This window comes from Ranitomeya variabilis, chromosome 8, assembly GCF_051348905.1.
Source record: "Ranitomeya variabilis isolate aRanVar5 chromosome 8, aRanVar5.hap1, whole genome shotgun sequence".
NCBI classification, from domain to species: domain Eukaryota; kingdom Metazoa; phylum Chordata; class Amphibia; order Anura; family Dendrobatidae; genus Ranitomeya; species Ranitomeya variabilis.
Window position 1 is genome coordinate 169,374,526 of NC_135239.1, and position 17,762 is coordinate 169,392,287.

The 17,762-nt window shown below is 44.9% G+C and overlaps 1 long non-coding RNA gene across 1 annotated transcript; it reads right to left on the reverse strand.

Annotated features, from left to right (window-relative positions):
• Positions 1–9,876: 9,876 nt before the first annotated feature.
• On the reverse strand, positions 9,877–11,246 carry LOC143788131 (uncharacterized). The gene is made up of 3 exons (XR_013218562.1): positions 11,131–11,246; positions 10,031–10,185; positions 9,877–9,945 (listed from the first exon to the last, which is right to left on the reverse strand). It is a non-coding gene; the product is annotated as an uncharacterized LOC143788131 (long non-coding RNA).
• Between the last annotated feature and the right edge of the window lie 6,516 nt (positions 11,247–17,762).

The following is a 17,762-nucleotide window of genomic DNA, read 5'->3' on the forward strand; positions in this document are numbered from 1 at the left end:
ACTACCAGATATCCACTTCCACTTACTTCAAGCCAATGTCAGGCAACACAATTCTTCATATAAATAGTGGTCATCCGGACTCATATTTAAAGCAATCCCAGTGGGGGAATTTCCATGAATAAAACGCAATTGTAGCAATACAGATGAGTGTTTATGGAAATTAATGAATGCAAAAATAAATTAGCAAGTAGAGGATATCCAACCTGGACCATAGATAGGGCTTCCAAAATAATTGAAACGAAAAATAGAACTCATTTAATTAATTCAAAAAAATGCAATAATAGTCGCAATAAATCTCAAAAACTTGTATAAGCCCTGCAATTTAGTCCACAATTCTATGAGATAATAAATATCATTATGAAATATCTGCCCCTACTGCAAGATGACACTATTATGTCTAAAGTTTTAGATGTTTCAGGTGTTAGAGTGCAGTACAGTACAGGTGATAGTACATTGATTTAGTCCCTTGAAAAGGTATTTGACCTGACTGATCATCGGTATGTATCAGTGGTTTCTGTTCCCAGGGGTTAGGGTAGTAGCTAAGAGAGCTAAAACATTGGGTAATATTCTGTCTCCCAGTTTCCCCAATCATATGGAGCAGCGTCACACATGGTTAAATTGTAAACGTTTTTTCAGGTGCGGCTTCAATAGGTGCGGCCTCTGCCGATTCGTAGTAGTAACAAAGGATTTCACAAACCCAAACATTTATCATCATTAAATAATACACTAATTGTAATAGCGATGATGTGGTGTATATGATTAAATGCACCGCATGTAATAAACGTTATGTGGGTTGTACTACACGCAAGTTACAAAGGCTCATATCAGAACTGCTCATAGATATTTACAACACATCCAGCACTAATCATGGTGTTTCCCATGCTTCCAGGCACTTCATATCACATCACCGCAGAAATGTTTCATCATTACAGGTTTTTGGAATAGAGCGAGTAGCTGTAAATCCGAGGGGCGGTGACATCAGAAAACACCTCTTAGACAGAGAAGCATTTTGGATGCATCATCTGGATACCTTCCACCCCAATGGTCTTAATTTAAGACGCAAACTGATGTTTCATTATTAACGTCCAAACCTTCTATTGTTGTTATTATTATTATTATTATTTATATACCACCATTGATTCCATGGTGCTGTACATGAGAAGGGGTTACATACAAATTACAGATATTATATACAGTAAACAAACTAAAAATCACAGACTGATAGAGAGGGGAGAGGACCCTGCCCTTGCAGCCTTACATTCTACACTGGTGGGGAAGGAGACAGTAGGTTGAGGGTTGCAGCAGCTCCGGTGTTGATGAGGCGGTAGCTCCTGTAGTGATGAGGAGGCAGCGGGGTCAGTGCAGGCTGTAGGCTTTCTTGAAGAGGTGGGTTTTCAGGTTCCATCTGAAGGATCCGAATCTGGTTGATAGTCGGACATGTTGGAGCAAAGAATTCCAGAGGATGGGGGATATTCGGGAGAAGTCTTGGAGGCGGTTGGGTGAGAAGCGAATAAGTGTGGAGGAGAGAAGGAGGTCTTGTGAGGGAAGATATCGGGAGATTAGTTCAGAGATATATGGGGGAGATAGGTTATAGATAGCCCTGTCAGTATTAGTAATTTAACTGGATATGCTGAGGGAATGGGAGCCAGTGAAGAGATTTGCAGACGGGAGAAGCAGAGGAGTAGCGAGGAGAGAGATTAATTAGTTGGGCAGTAGAGTTAGGGATGGACTGGAAAGGTGCGAGGGAGTTAGCAGGGAGGCTGCAGAAAAGGATGTTGCAGTAGTCGGGGTGGGAGATGATGAGGGCATGCACAAGCATTTTAGTAGATTGAGGGTTGAGGAAAGGACGGATTCTGGAAATATTTGTGAGCTGGAGGCGACAGGAGGTGGAATGAGCTTGGATGTGTATGTATTATTCATATGTTTACATTTGGTTATATTACTGTGACATTTTTAGTCAGGATTCATTTGTATGTGTTCTCCTTTTTTCCTTAAGTATTATCATGTGGTGTTCCTATTTAATCATGTCACTTTACCATGTGACTGCACTATTCCTGTTTTGATTGGTAGATGCTTATTTAAATTCATCTGCATTCAGCTCATGTGTAGCCTTGTTAAAGAACGCAATGGATGTTTGAAATGCGTAGCTGTGTCTACCCTTATGATGGAATCTGTCATGATCTCAATGGCAAGAGAACATAGCATAAGCATATATAGGAACTAGCTCTTGGAAGATGGGAACTGAGCTGACCATGAACTAAACCTAACGCACAACTAGCAGTGGCCGGGTAGCATGCCTACGTTGATTCTAGATGCCCAGCCCAGCCGGAGGACTAAATAAAGCTAGCAGAGGAAAATATTAGTCCTAGCTCACCTCTAGAGAAATACCCCGAAAGGAGACAGAGGCCCCCCACATGTATTGGCGGTGAGTTGAGATGAAATAACAAACGTAGTATGAAAATAGGTTTAGCAAATTTGAGGTCCACTTACTACATAGCAGAAGACAGAAAGGACACTTTCATGGTCAGCTGAAAACCCTATCAAAAACACCATCCAGAAATTACTTTAAAACTCTGGCATTAACTCATAACACCAGAGTGGCAATTCCCGTTCACAAGAGCTTTCCAGACACAGTAACGAAACTACAGCTGTGAACTGGAACAAAAAGCAAAAACAAACATGGACAAGAGTCCAACTTATCTAGTAGTTGTCTAGGAGCAGGAACAAGCACAGAGAGGCTTCTGATAACATTGTTGACCGGCAAGCAACTAACAGAGCAGCAAGGTTATATAGCGACTCCCACATCTTGATGGGAACAGGTGAACAGAGAAGATGAAGACACCAGTTCAATTCCACCAGTAGCCACCGGGGGAGCCCAGAATCCAAATTCACAACAGTACCCCCCCCTCAAGGAGGGGGCACCGAACCCTCACCAGAACCACCAGGGCGATCAGGATGGGCCCTATGAAAGGCACGAACCAGATCGGAGGCATGAACATCAGATGCATTCACCCAAGAATTATCCTCCTGGCCGTATCCCTTCCACTTGACCAGATACTGGAGTCTCCGTCTGGAAACACGAGAGTCCAAGATTTTCTCCACAACGTACTCCAACTCACCCTCAACCAACACCGGAGCAGGAGGCTCAACGGAAGGCACAACCGGTACCTCATACCTGCGCAATAATGACCGATGAAAAACGTTATGAATAGAAAAGGATGCAGGGAGGTCCAAACGGAAGGAAACAGGGTTAAGAATCTCCAATATCTTATACGGGCCGATAAACCGAGGCTTAAACTTAGGAGAAGAGACCCTCATAGGGACAAAACGAGAAGACAACCACACCAAATCCCCAACAGAAAGCCGAGGACCAACACGACGGTGGCGGTTGGCAAAAAGCTGAGTCTTCTCCTGGGACAACCTCAAATTGTCCACCACCTGCCCCCAGATCTGATGCAATCTCTCCACCACAGCATCCACTCCAGGACAATCCGAAGATTCCACCTGACCAGAGGAAAATCGAGGATGAAACCCCGAATTACAGAAAAACGGGGACACCAAAGTGGCAGAGCTGGCCCGATTATTGAGAGCGAACTCCGCCAATGGCAAAAAAGCAACCCAATCATCCTGGTCAGCAGACACAAAACACCTCAGATATGTCTCCAGGGTCTGATTAATCCGCTCGGTCTGGCCATTCGTCTGAGGATGGAAAGCGGACGAAAAAGATAAATCTATGCCCATCCTAGCACAGAATGCCCGCCAAAATCTAGACACGAATTGGGTCCCTCTGTCAGAAACGATATTCTCAGGAATACCATGCAAACGAACAACATTTTGAAAAAACAGAGGAACCAACTCGGAAGAAGAAGGTAACTTGGGCAGAGGAACCAAATGGACCATCTTAGAAAAACGGTCACACACCACCCAGATGACAGACATCTTCTGAGAAACAGGCAGATCTGAAATAAAATCCATCGAGATGTGCGTCCAAGGCCTCTTAGGAATAGGCAAGGGCAACAATAATCCACTAGCCCGAGAACAACAAGGCTTGGCCCGAGCACAAACGTCACAAGACTGCACAAAGCCTCGCACATCTCGTGACAGGGAAGGCCACCAGAAGGACCTTGCCACCAAATCCCTGGTACCAAAAATGCCAGGATGACCTGCCAACGCAGAAGAATGAACCTCAGAGATGACTCTATTGGTCCAATCATCAGGAACAAACAGTTTATCAGGTGGGCAACGATCAGGTCTCTCCACCTGAAACTCCTGCAAGGCCCGCCGCAGGTCTGGAGAAACGGCTGACAATACCACTCCATCCTTAAGGATACCTGTGGGCTCAGAGTTACCAGGCGAGTCAGGCTCAAAACTCCTAGAAAGGGCATCCGCCTTAACATTCTTAGAACCCGGTAGGTATGACACCACAAAATTAAACCGAGAGAAAAATAATGACCAGCGCGCCTGTCTAGGATTCAGGCGCCTGGCGGTCTCAAGATAAATCAAATTTTTGTGGTCAGTCAATACCACCACCTGATGTCTGGCCCCCTCAAGCCAATGGCGCCACTCCTCAAAAGCCCACTTCATGGCCAAAAGCTCCCGATTCCCAACATCATAATTCCGCTCAGCGGGCGAAAATTTACGGGAAAAGAAGGCACAAGGCCTCATCACGGAGCAGTCAGAACTTTTCTGCGACAACACTGCCCCAGCTCCGATCTCAGAAGCGTCGACCTCAACCTGAAAAGGTAGAGCAACATCAGGCTGACGCAACACAGGGGCAGAGGAAAAACGGCGCTTAAGCTCCCGAAAGGCCTCCACAGCCTCAGGGGACCAATCAGCAACATCAGCACCCTTCTTAGTCAAATCGGTCAATGGCTTAGCAATATCCGAAAAACCAGCAATAAATCGACGATAAAAGTTAGCAAAGCCCAAAAATTTCTGAAGACTCTTAAGAGAAGAGGGCTGCGTCCAATCACAAATAGCTTGAACCTTGACAGGATCCATTTCAATGGAAGAGGGGGAAAAAATATATCCCAAAAAGGAAATCCTCTGTACCCCAAAAACACACTTCGAACCCTTCACACACAAAGAATTAGACCGCAAAACCTGAAAAACCCTCCTGACTTGCTGGACATGAGAGTCCCAGTCATCCGAAAAAATCAGAATATCATCCAGATACACAATCATAAATTTATCCAAATAATCGCGAAAAATATCATGCATAAAGGACTGGAAAACTGACGGAGCATTAGAAAGACCAAAAGGCATCACTAAATACTCAAAGTGGCCCTCGGGCGTATTAAATGCGGTTTTCCACTCATCCCCCTGCCTGATTCGCACCAAATTATACGCCCCACGAAGGTCAATCTTAGAGAACCACTTGGCCCCCTTTATGCGAGCAAACAAATCAGTCAGCAACGGCAATGGGTATTGATATTTAACAGTGATTTTATTCAAAAGCCGATAATCAATACATGGTCTCAAAGAGCCGTCTTTTTTTGACACAAAGAAAAAACCGGCTCCTAAGGGAGATGACGATGGACGAATATGTCCCTTTTCCAAGGACTCCTTTATATATTCTCGCATAGCAGCATGTTCAGGCACAGACAGATTAAATAAACGACCCTTTGGGTATTTACTACCCGGGATTAAATCTATGGCACAATCGCACTCTCGGTGCGGAGGTAACGAACCAAGCTTGGATTCTTCAAAGACGTCACGATAGTCAGACAGGAACTCAGGAATTTCAGAGGGAATGGATGATGAAATGGAAACCACAGGTACATCCCCATGAGCCCCCTTACATCCCCAGCTCAACACAGACATAGCTCTCCAGTCGAGGACTGGGTTGTGAGATTGCAGCCAAGGCAATCCTAGCACCAAATCATCATGTAGATTATACAGCACCAGAAAGCGAATAATCTCCTGGTGATCCGGATTAATACGCATAGTTACTTGTGTCCAGCATTGTGGTTTATTATTAGCCAATGGGGTGGAGTCAATCCCCTTCAGAGGAATAGGAGTCTCCAAAGGCTCTAAATCATACCCACAGCGTTTGGCAAAGGACCAATCCATAAGACTCAAAGCGGCGCCAGAGTCGACATAGGCGTCCGTGGTAATAGATGACAAAGAGCAAATCAGGGTCACAGATAGAATAAATTTAGACGGTAAGGTGCAAATGGAAACAGATTTACCAAGCTTTTTAGTGCGCTTAGAGCATGCTGATATAACATGAGTAGAATCACCACAATAGAAACACAACCCATTTTTCCGTCTAAAATTCTGCCGCTCGCTTCGGGACAGAATTCTATCACACTGCATACTCTCTGGCGACTTCTCAGTGGACACCGCCAGATGGTGCACTGGTTTGCGCTCCCGCAAACGCCTATCGATCTGAATAGCCATTGTCATGGACTCATTCAGACCCGTAGGCACAGGGAACCCCACCATAACATCCTTAATGGCATCAGAGAGACCCTCTCTGAAAGTCGCCGCCAGGGCGCACTCATTCCACTGAGTAAGCACAGACCATTTACGGAATCTTTGGCAGTAAATTTCCGCTTCATCTTGCCCCTGAGATAGGGACATCAAAGTTTTTTCTGCCTGAAGCTCCAAATGAGGTTCGTCATAAAGCAACCCCAAGGCCAGAAAAAACGCATCCACATTGAGCAACGCAGGATCCCCTGGTGTCAATGAAAAAGCCCAGTCTTGAGGGTCGCCCCGGAGCAAGGAAATCACAATCCTAACCTGCTGTGCAGGGTCTCCGGCAGAGCGAGATTTCAGAGACAAAAATAATTTGCAATTATTTCGAAAATTCTGAAACCCGGATCTATTCCCCGAGAAAAATTCCGGCAAAGGAATTCTCGGCTCAGATACAGGTGCATGACAAACAAAATCTTGCAAATTTTGTACCTTCGTGGCGAGATTATTCAAACCTGCAGTTACACTCTGAAGATCCATTACAAACAAGTGGACACAGAGCCATTCAAGGGTTAAGAGGAGGTAAGAAGCAGCTAGACAGCAATTAAGGGCTAGGCAGCAAAACTCTGAGGGGAAAAAAAAAAAAAAAAATTTCCCTTCAACACTTCTTTTTCTCCTGCTTCAGCCCAAACAATTAACACTTTGCGGGCCGGTCAAACTGTCATGATCTCAATGGCAAGAGAACATAGCATAAGCATATATAGGAACTAGCTCTTGGAAGATGGGAACTGAGCTGACCATGAACTAAACCTAACGCACAACTAGCAGTGGCCGGGTAGCATGCCTACGTTGATTCTAGATGCCCAGCCCAGCCGGAGGACTAAATAAAGCTAGCAGAGGAAAATATTAGTCCTAGCTCACCTCTAGAGAAATACCCCGAAAGGAGACAGAGGCCCCCCACATGTATTGGCGGTGAGTTGAGATGAAATAACAAACGTAGTATGAAAATAGGTTTAGCAAATTTGAGGTCCACTTACTACATAGCAGAAGACAGAAAGGACACTTTCATGGTCAGCTGAAAACCCTATCAAAAACACCATCCAGAAATTACTTTAAAACTCTGGCATTAACTCATAACACCAGAGTGGCAATTCCCGTTCACAAGAGCTTTCCAGACACAGTAACGAAACTACAGCTGTGAACTGGAACAAAAAGCAAAAACAAACATGGACAAGAGTCCAACTTATCTAGTAGTTGTCTAGGAGCAGGAACAAGCACAGAGAGGCTTCTGATAACATTGTTGACCGGCAAGCAACTAACAGAGCAGCAAGGTTATATAGCGACTCCCACATCTTGATGGGAACAGGTGAACAGAGAAGATGAAGACACCAGTTCAATTCCACCAGTAGCCACCGGGGGAGCCCAGAATCCAAATTCACAACAGGAATCCCTTTTTTAACCAAATAAATTTTGCAATTTCTGAAGCTGGAACCTCTTCCTTTTGCTTTGCACAAGTGGCCCGTGGAAGTTCCGTGCTTCTAGGACACCTGAAAGCCAGGGTGAGCTGGTCTATTTTTTAATGATACTCACCATCGCCCATTCCATTGAATCCCTCATCTCCTGTAAAAAATAAAAAAGAAAAAACAACAATATCCCTCACCTTTCCATCGTTCTGTCCGATGCCGTAATCCATGTCTGGGGATAAATAGTTTTCAACCTGGACGGTGCCAAGATGCGACTGTCCAGGCTTAGAATCACGGGGGAATGAGCTGAGGTGAGCGCACTAACAGTGAGCAGCGGTGACCTCATTGAGGTTACCGCCAGTCACTGAGCCTGTGTTACTAGCCGAGCTGAACTGTGGTGACCTTTGCACCATGAGAAAAAGGCACTGAGTTCACCGCAGTTCAGCTCAGTGGGTTCACTGTAGATCTTTGCTCTTTTGCTACGGTTAAAAAGGAAAGATACTAAGAGAGCTGCATGTGGGAGCCTGAGGTGTAAACCAGTTCATTAGAGGCTCTCATTTTGAGTGCTGCACAAATTAGGGGAATAAAGTGCATTGGTGATCTCTAATATACAAAAATGAAAAAAGTTTTACTGTAAGAATGTTAACAGGCAAAAGAATACATCAGCACAGAGAACGCAGACTGTTGTAAAACAAGTTATTTATTAACTATTTATAGGTTTAGCAAGATGAAGTGCAATATCAAGAAATGACAATTCATATCTTAATAACAATGCAAACAATACAGCGTGGCCCCTGCGTTCACTTGTTCTAGTAGTTACCACCTAACTTTGGTTCTGGCCCTGATGCTCTGAACACTGCCCTATAAAATAACATACCCAACGTTAATGCCTCGCCTAGCCTGCTTCAGCTTTTAATAGTGGTCACCACCCCAAGCCCTAATAGGAGCCACACCACGCATTCCTGGTAGGCCACAAGACTGGCACTGTAGGCAGCAGATAGTTATTTCTGCCACCAACCCTCTCTTGTTGCCTACAATCCTCAGAGAGGTGACTCATGTCTCTCTCCCCTCACACCATCGAGGTTCCATTTCCCAACCGAGCCTCCGCTCACTCGATCGAGGTTCTGTTTCCCAACAAAAAATGGAAAGAAATCCCATCACTCACATGTAGAATAATTGCTTTTTTAAACCAGTAAAATTCACACAATTAGAGACGTTTCAGCCCATGCGAGGCTTTTGTCAAAAGCCAGGGATGAGCTGAAACGCTTCTGATTGTGTGGATTTTACAGGATTAAAAAAGCAATTATTCTACATGTGAGAGCCGGGATTTCTTTCCATTTTGCTGTTTCTCTCCACGTGCACCACGCTTATACAGAGTTCCAACCAGCTTTCTACTATTCTGTTTCCCAACTGGGTCTCCGCTCACTCGATCGAGGTTCTGTTTCCCATCCAGACCTCCGCTCACGCGATCAAAGTTCTGTTTCCCAATCGGGCCTCCGCTCACATGATCGAGGTTCTGTTTCCCAACCGGGCCTTTGTTCACACAATCAAAGTTCTGTTTCCCAATCGGGCCTCCACTCACACGATCGAGGTTTCATTTCTTCAACCAGGTCTCCGTTGTCACTATCAAAGTTCCTTTTCTCTTGTTCTTAGACACGACAATCAGGATCGCCTATCCTCTATAAAGACTCTGCACCGCTTGCTTTATCCACATTTGATGAGTTCCTTGTGTTTCTGAACACGTCCTTATAGGGGTTGACTGTAAGGACTCACTCTCACAGGTGACTTGTTACAAGTCTGTTCCAGGGGCGTACATAGATTTCACAGGGCCCCATAGCAAAATTGAGCAAAGGGCCCCCCCCCCCCCGAAGAAGGGAGGGGAAAATTTGCATGTTAAGCCACGCCCCCTCCACAGCCACACCCCCTCCACAGCCACACCCTCTCCACAGCCACACCCCCAATTACTAATTTATATGGCGAAGGCAATAAAAAATAGACTTACCAGAAAGCAGCATTGCAGGAGAAAGCAGCATTGCATTGCAGTAATAGATAAAATGAATTCAACCTAAAAAAGTGAAACTATTATTATTTGCCATCCCCAATACAGTGTGATCCTAAACATTTATTCACTTTAGTATGATAAACATTACCTGGAACTTTGAACAACAGAGAATGGTGGTGTTCCCAGCAAAAACTCCCAAACTTGAAAATAACAGAAAAACTTGGAAACATTCTAAACTTCTGAAACTTGAACTCAAAACCAAAACTGTGGCCAAACATTCCGCAAATATTGAGATGTGGCAACCTATAATGTAAATAACACAAATTAGAGGGGCTTTATAGAACCCCTAATATGTTCTCTTAGGGCATCTACATGTAGGTGAGGGTCCTAGAGGGGCTTTATAGGACCCCTAATATGTTCTCTTAGGGCATGTACATGTAGGTGAGGGTCCTAGAGGGGCTTTATAGGACCCCTTATATGTTCTCTTAGGGCATCTACATGTAGGTGAGGGTCCCAGAGGGGCTGCCTGTCTTATAGGACCCCCTTATATTCTCTCTTAGGGCATCTACATGTAGGTGAGGGTCCTAGAGGGGCTTTATAGGACCCCCTTATATTCTCTCTTATGGCATGTACATGTGGGTGAGGGTCCTAGAGGGGCTGTCTGCCTTATAGGACCCCTTATATTCTCTCTTATGGCATGTACATGTAGGTGAGGGTCCCAGAGGGGCTGCCTGCCTTATAGGACCCCTTATATTCTCTCTTATGGCATGTACATGTGGGCGAGGGTCCTAGAGGGGACCCCTTATAACCTCTTATAGCACCTACTTGTCAGCCAACTAGGAGCTAGGATAATGCAGAGTACAATGTCTCTCTCAGCTGCTGTGGCGTAGTACAATCATCCATTGGAGCAGACTGGTTGTGCAGACTCATGCTTCCCACACTTCTCCCCCGGTAATGCAGCACAGTTCTCCTGATGCACCGAGCTCCCAGTGATCCCAGCACTCCCAGCTCTGCTACATACTGGGACATAGTTTGCTCATCTTTACAACAAGTGACAACTTCCTAAGTGTTCCCACCGGCGCAGCGGAGAGATCAGAGGTCACTGCCAGAGATGGCGCAAGGAGGGATCCCAGCAGATCCCACAGGGAGGAAGAGGGATCCAGGAAGAGAGGTCCAGGCAGGATCAGAGGGAGGAGAATGCGCTGGGAGAGGGGAGGATAATCAGCAGAGAGCGGAGCCGCTACTCACCCACTGTGCTCCGCTGCACGGACACCAGGCCGTGGACCCAGACACGCAGAGCCGCCCCGCTGACACTCTCCAGGAGCGAGCAGCCGTCGGTCGCAAAGGGTGCACGGTGACGTCACTTCCGGTCGCTCGGAAATGAGATCACCGCGCCCCCTATGTGACCTTCCCCCTCCAACTGCAGCGCAGCACCGTGGGGAAGCTTCCTGCTTCCCCACACGCTCATCTCCGACAGGGCCCGACAGCAAAGCCCTGTCGCCTCGCCGCGCGCGCGCCCTCCCCGACCCGAGCAAAAAAAAAAATTAACACAAAAAAAAAAAAAAATAGGTGGCGTACACACCATGGGGCCGGGCAGCACCGGGCCCCCCCGGCCGTGGGGCCCGGATGCGGCGGCACCCGTCGCATACATGGTGTGTACGCCACTGGTCTGTTCTATGGCTGACTCCTGCCCTGGCCCCTGTGACCTTCTATATTTTACTGGTGCATCACAGCAGATCACATGTCCCTTGTGTCACAGGCCCCTTACTTCCTCACATTGTACCTGACTCCCTTCTCTTCCTACAACTACCGCCACTGATCACTAGATGGGAGCATTATTACAATTACATGAATCACTTCACTCAAAAACATTATACACAGTCTTTCGAGATACTCAAAAAATAGATATTTATTAAATAAAAACATATACACTTAAAGAAAATCTGTCACTTCAAATAACACTATTTGTTTGCAGACCTAGGGTTAATCTGCAGGGTAATAGTATTAAAAAGGTGCTCCATTGCCGTACAGAAAGCATGGCTTCAGGAGGAATATAAGTTCTTTTTTTTCCAAGGCAGTCATCGGCTTTCAGTCATGCAAGCATGCGGACGAAAAGACAGTCCCCTGCTCACAGCACTGAGAGCGGCGGCTGTAAGCACGCCCTGGTACTCTGATTGACAACCTGGCTGCTGTGAGCAATGACTGTAGCCAGGCCGTCACACCTGTATGAATGAAATCTAACGGCTTCCGGTAGTAGTAAAGTCCATTTTCTGCCAGTAGCCACACTTTCAGTACACTGGCACCTTACTAATACTATTTACCTGCAGATTAATTCTATGTTTGTAGGCAAATAGTGTTATCCAACATGACAGGTTCACTTTAAACTAGAGATAAGCAAATCTTCTGAAATTCGGCTTTGAAATAAATGTACACCAATTGGTAATAGTAAGGAGGGGAAAGTGAATATAAATGTAAGAAAAATATTTTATTGGAGGGTATCTGCCACTAATAGGTCAAGGTAATATTGGCTGTGTAAACTACCGTAATTGAGCTTAATATACAGCTCAAGCAGCTTCACCTGAATCATTTTGTGAGGTTACAGTATTGTTTTTTTAATAGAAGCACTTGTAAAAAGGTGCGACATACGAGACAAGAATCCCCAGGACTGTACGGCATTTGTGCAACAAGACCACCACCTACTGTTCGAGATCTTGTGGAACCAACCAGATGAGAGAGAGGTTCAGGGAAGAAGCGTTTGAATGGAGCACTGGGTCAGGTGATCTTACTGACGCAGTTCCCACATATAAAAGGTCAGTGTGACAAAACGGGAGGAGTTTAGATGCCAAGTGAAGGAATGGGTAGGATGTGACTTTAGGAAGATGCTGAGACTCGAGGCAGCGGATTGTGGTGCACCTGGCAGCGACAAGTGAGTTCCAGTGTCCAAACGACGCCGGTCAAGACCTGAAGATCCGATCCAAGCCAGGCAAGTTCCGAAGTCAAGTCAACGCTGTTCAATGCTCAAAAACGACCTGCATCAGTCTAGACTACGCCAGTCAAAAGCTGAGGCCCAGCCATCATCTCACCGGGTACCAGAGACATCCGCCGTCGGTCAACCACTGAAGATCTGTGAGAGGACTTCGCTTGGGGGTGGATGTTTGCAGTGATGAACGGGAGGCGCGAATGAGATGGCTTCCAGCACCGACGTATGGTACAGGGGTTGGTCTGGGCTAGTACAATAGACAGGGTGGGGGTCTATTGAAGCGATGGCGGCCCAGCAAGTCTTGTCAATTTTTGTCAGGAGGAGGACTTGTAGCCTAGCGGGAAGAATCAGAGATCCCCGCTAGGGCTTGTGTTAGACGAAGCGATAATATAGTGACTTTCTCTAGGCCCAGTATCATCCCCTTTGTTAGAAGTTACAACAGCGTTAAGAAGAGACCATCATAATAGTTAGAGTGAACCTGAGGATTCATTGTATATTTGTTATTGTAATTGCTGTAATTATCCTTTTTAGCATTAATTGCTGTTGCTATAATAACAATATTAGTAATATCAGAAAAAGTGGCATAAAAAGCGCACAACGAAGATTTAGGTGGATGTGGCCTATAATCCATACATATAAGGTAGGGAGAGGCAGTATAGATCCAAATTGCATAAAGTTAATACATAAAGTGTGAAAACATATCATCATATAAATCATCATTAGTGTAGGTAGCGTAAAATAGATTTAGATGATCTCCGTATAACAAGATTGTTAACTTAATTGCACATCGATCATGCATCAGGTATAAGCATGTTGCAATCACAGCAGTCACAGAGCAGTAAGATAAACAGGTATAGACATGTGTAAAAATCACTACATACACTATACGTATACAAATGATCATGATTTACCTCTATCAGGGCCGGTTTTAGACAAAATGGTGCCCTGGACAAAAGTTTAAAGTGGGGCCCTAAATGCTCAAATATTGCCCAATCAGACAGAAATATTTCGGTTGTCTTTAGATGCGCTGACTGCAGGCCGTTAAGCGATCATAATCGACAATATTGAAGTCGCTCGACGCTTGTTTCCTCATTTCTTTACACTGGCTGAGGAAGAATGATGGGCAAAGAACAATCACTAGTAGATCAATCTGTCCCAATACAGTATCATGTTATTAGCAGCACATCTGCAGTTTTCACTGGGCGATGTGCTGCTGAGAACAATGATTTTTGTTCTGGCATAAACAATACAATCACTCACTGAATAGGCAGCATTTTGTTTAATTAGTATAATGAACCTCATAGTCCTCCACATAGCATAATACACACCCTATAGTTCTCCATATAGTACAATGTTCCCCATAGTCCCCCAGATAGTATAATGCACACCCTCTAGTCCTCCATATAGTATAATGCACACCCCATAGTCCTCTATATAGTATAATTCACACCCCATAGTTCTCCATATAGTATAATGTGCCCCATAGTCCTCCAGATAGTATATTGCACACCCCATAGTTTTCCATATAGTATAATGTGCCCCATAGTCCTCCAGAGAGTATAATGCACACCCCATAGATCTCCATATAGTATAATGTGCTCCATAGTCCTCCGGAGAGTATAATGCACACCCCATAGTCCTCCATATAGTATAATGCCCCCCTAGTTCTTCATACAGTATAATGCACTCATAGTCCTCCATATAGTATAATACACTACCCATTGTCCTCCATACAGCATAATGCACACTCCATAGGTCTTCATATAGTATAATGCACACATAGTCCTCCATATAGTATAATACACTCCCCATAGTACTCAATATAGTATAATGCATTCCGTACTCATACATATTGTATAATGCACCACCCTAAAGTGGTCCATACAGTACAATGCACTCCCCATAGGATAATGCATCTTATAGTCCATCTGTCATGACTCTGTTTTCAGGTGTCCCAGGACCATGGACTCCTTCCCTATTTCTAATGATAGGGGTGCCCTAGCTTGCTCTGTTCCCTGGATTACTTCTGATGGTGAAGATTCTGAAGCAACGTACCTTGCCTTAGTTCCTAAATCCACCCTTAGTTTCCATCCTTCCCCCACCCAGAGAAGAGGGGAGTAGTAATGTACCATAATACACCAACCAGACTAACAAGGTAATACAAACAGCGATAAAGGAAAATACCAATCATACAAATATACACACATAAACAACAGAGGTAAACACTGGGGAGTAGAGGATGGGGTTAAACCAAAGTAGCAGAAGAAAGGGAATTATCACACACTCAAAACCTAGCAACAGTCACAGATGAATCCACCAAACGCCTTCACCAATAACAACCACCAACAACCTCCAGCCATGCAGCAAAAGCTAACTCTGACAATGAGTGCTAACCAGGGCCCAGATTATATAGGCAGGAAAGCTTCTAGTAGCTCTCAACTGAGCAAATTAACCCCTGCACCATTAAATATGAAGGTGAAGTGGTGGAGTATGAGAAATCAGACGCTGCAGTCTACTAGCTCATCTCTGTCGCAGTAAACCTGTGACAGTACCCCCCTTTTTACGAGGGACCTCTGGAACCTCAGAACCGGGTTTTTCAGGGTGTGTGTCAGGACTCTGAACATTTTTTATTACCTTTTTGTGCATTACTGCCCTTTTCAAAGATGGCGTCTTTGGTCTCATGTGCACTGTATCTTCCTGCTATAAAACTCCACCCCAGCCTTCAGTCTGTGCTAGAGTATTCTGCCTTACATCCAGCTCCTGTCCTCTGGTGACTCCCTGGCTATATACATGCTCCTGTGAACCTGTGGGGTTATCCTGCTACTCTGCTCTGAGTTCCTGCTGCATACACCAGTTCCAGTAATCCTCCTTCATCTGCTGCTCATGTTTACTTCCATCTGCTTTTGCTGGACATGTAAGCTGTTGCTGCTTTGCAAGAACCTGAGACTGTTACTCAGACCTCCCTGGTTGAGCTAAGATATTGTTTGAACTGCCTTATAAGCATATCTATCTGTGTTTTGGACTAAGCAAGGACTTATTCGTGTCAAGTATCCTCAAGAATAACTGTGGTTCATAGACTTTCTGCGTGATTGCATTTTCCTCTGAAGTTTCATATAGACTGCTGAGCTGCATTTGATATTTGCACCAAGTGTTGTGGACGTGAGTTTCTCTCTGCACCTGTTTGAATCACCGTGTGATAATATAGACTTTACTACTTAGAAAACTGTGTCCTGTAGTTGTCTTGTTCCACGCAAAGAGTCTCCTGAGTTATCCCCTATAATTATTACAGTGTGCCACGTGAAAAGACCGGATCATATTTAACAGTAATTTGATGGGTTTCATGTAGAAATATTGAATGGCTGCTTGGAAAGTGATAAAGTGAAGTGATGCTAAATTCTGCAATTTGGGTGGAGACACTAGTAGGCAAGTACACTCATACACAGTAAGGTTATGTACATAAAGTGTATTCAATGCAACAAAGCTTTTCCTTTCACTGTTCAAATATTTATCACTTATTTGGGCTGGGCTCAAATACATTACGTGCTAGCCAAAATCATACTCATATTATAGCGTTGTACTACCTCAGGATGACTAGACAGTTATGTCCTGACATGATCTCTGGGATCAACAATATTTCACTGGATAAAATGACCCCATAGCTGTTCCACTCAGAATAATTGTATGTTGTACAACAGTATAAATAGTTAATATTATCTACAACCCCAATTCCAAAAAGTTGGGACATTTTGAAAAATGCAATGATCAAAACCTCTTATTTTATTCACAACTAGTGTTGAGCATTCCGATACCGCAAGTATCGGGTATCGGCCGATACTTGCGGTATCGGAATTCCGATACCGGGATTCCGATACTTGCCGCGTATCGGATACCGGAATCGGAAGTTCCCAGATTCAAAATGCACAAATTCAGCCAATGAGAATGATTTCAAGTGTGGGCACATCCTGTTCAGCATGGAGGGCATGAAACTACTGGCATGGCTGTGATTGGCTGCTGAAATGATGTCATGATGCAGTTTAAAAGTCGCTGGCGCCATTTTGCGATCACTCTGCTGTGAATTCAGTTAGTGACAGGACGCTGTTTGCTGACTGAGGGCCAGTGTAGAGATAGCGATTTGCTTCTTTGTGCTTTCCAAAGGCTAATTTAGCAACCGCTGTGTTCACCTACTATTCACCTTGCTTTTGCCTTGTAGCGCTGTTTTCACAGCGATCTGCAAGGTCTGTGTGTGTGTGTGTGTGAGTGCAGCCCACTCTCTAGTCTGAGTGCAGCCACATAGGCCATCCATTGCTGGTTGTATTCAGTTCAGGGAGGGTGGTTCATTGCCTCATACTGTTCTTTTTTTTTTTTTTTTTTTTCCAAGTAGTGTAGTCTGCTGCTAAGTTTTAACAAAAAATCCTATTAGTGTCTTTCCACCCGTCTCCAGCTAATTTGTGGAAAAACACTACATAGGATAACGTAGAGGAGGGTTTTTGGGCCTTGCAGCGCCGTTTACGGCTGTCTGCACGGTCTCCGTGTGACTGCAGCTCGCCCTGTAGTCTGTGAGCAGCCATAGCCTGGTTGTCTCCAGCTCAGGGTTGTTCACTGCGTCATACCGCAAAATCAATTTTCATTTTGTTTTAAGTAGTGCAGGCTGCTGCACATTTTTTCAAAAAATTCCTATTAGTGTCTTTCCACCCGTCTCCAGCTAATTTGTGGAAAAACACTACATAGGATAACGTAGAGGAGGGTTTTTGGGCCTTGCAGCGCCGTTTACGGCTGTCTGCACGGTCTCCGTGTGACTGCAGCTCGCCCTGTAGTCTGTGAGCAGCCATAGCCTGGTTGTCTCCAGCTCAGGGTTGTTCACTGCGTCATACCGCAAAATCAATTTTCATTTTGTTTTAAG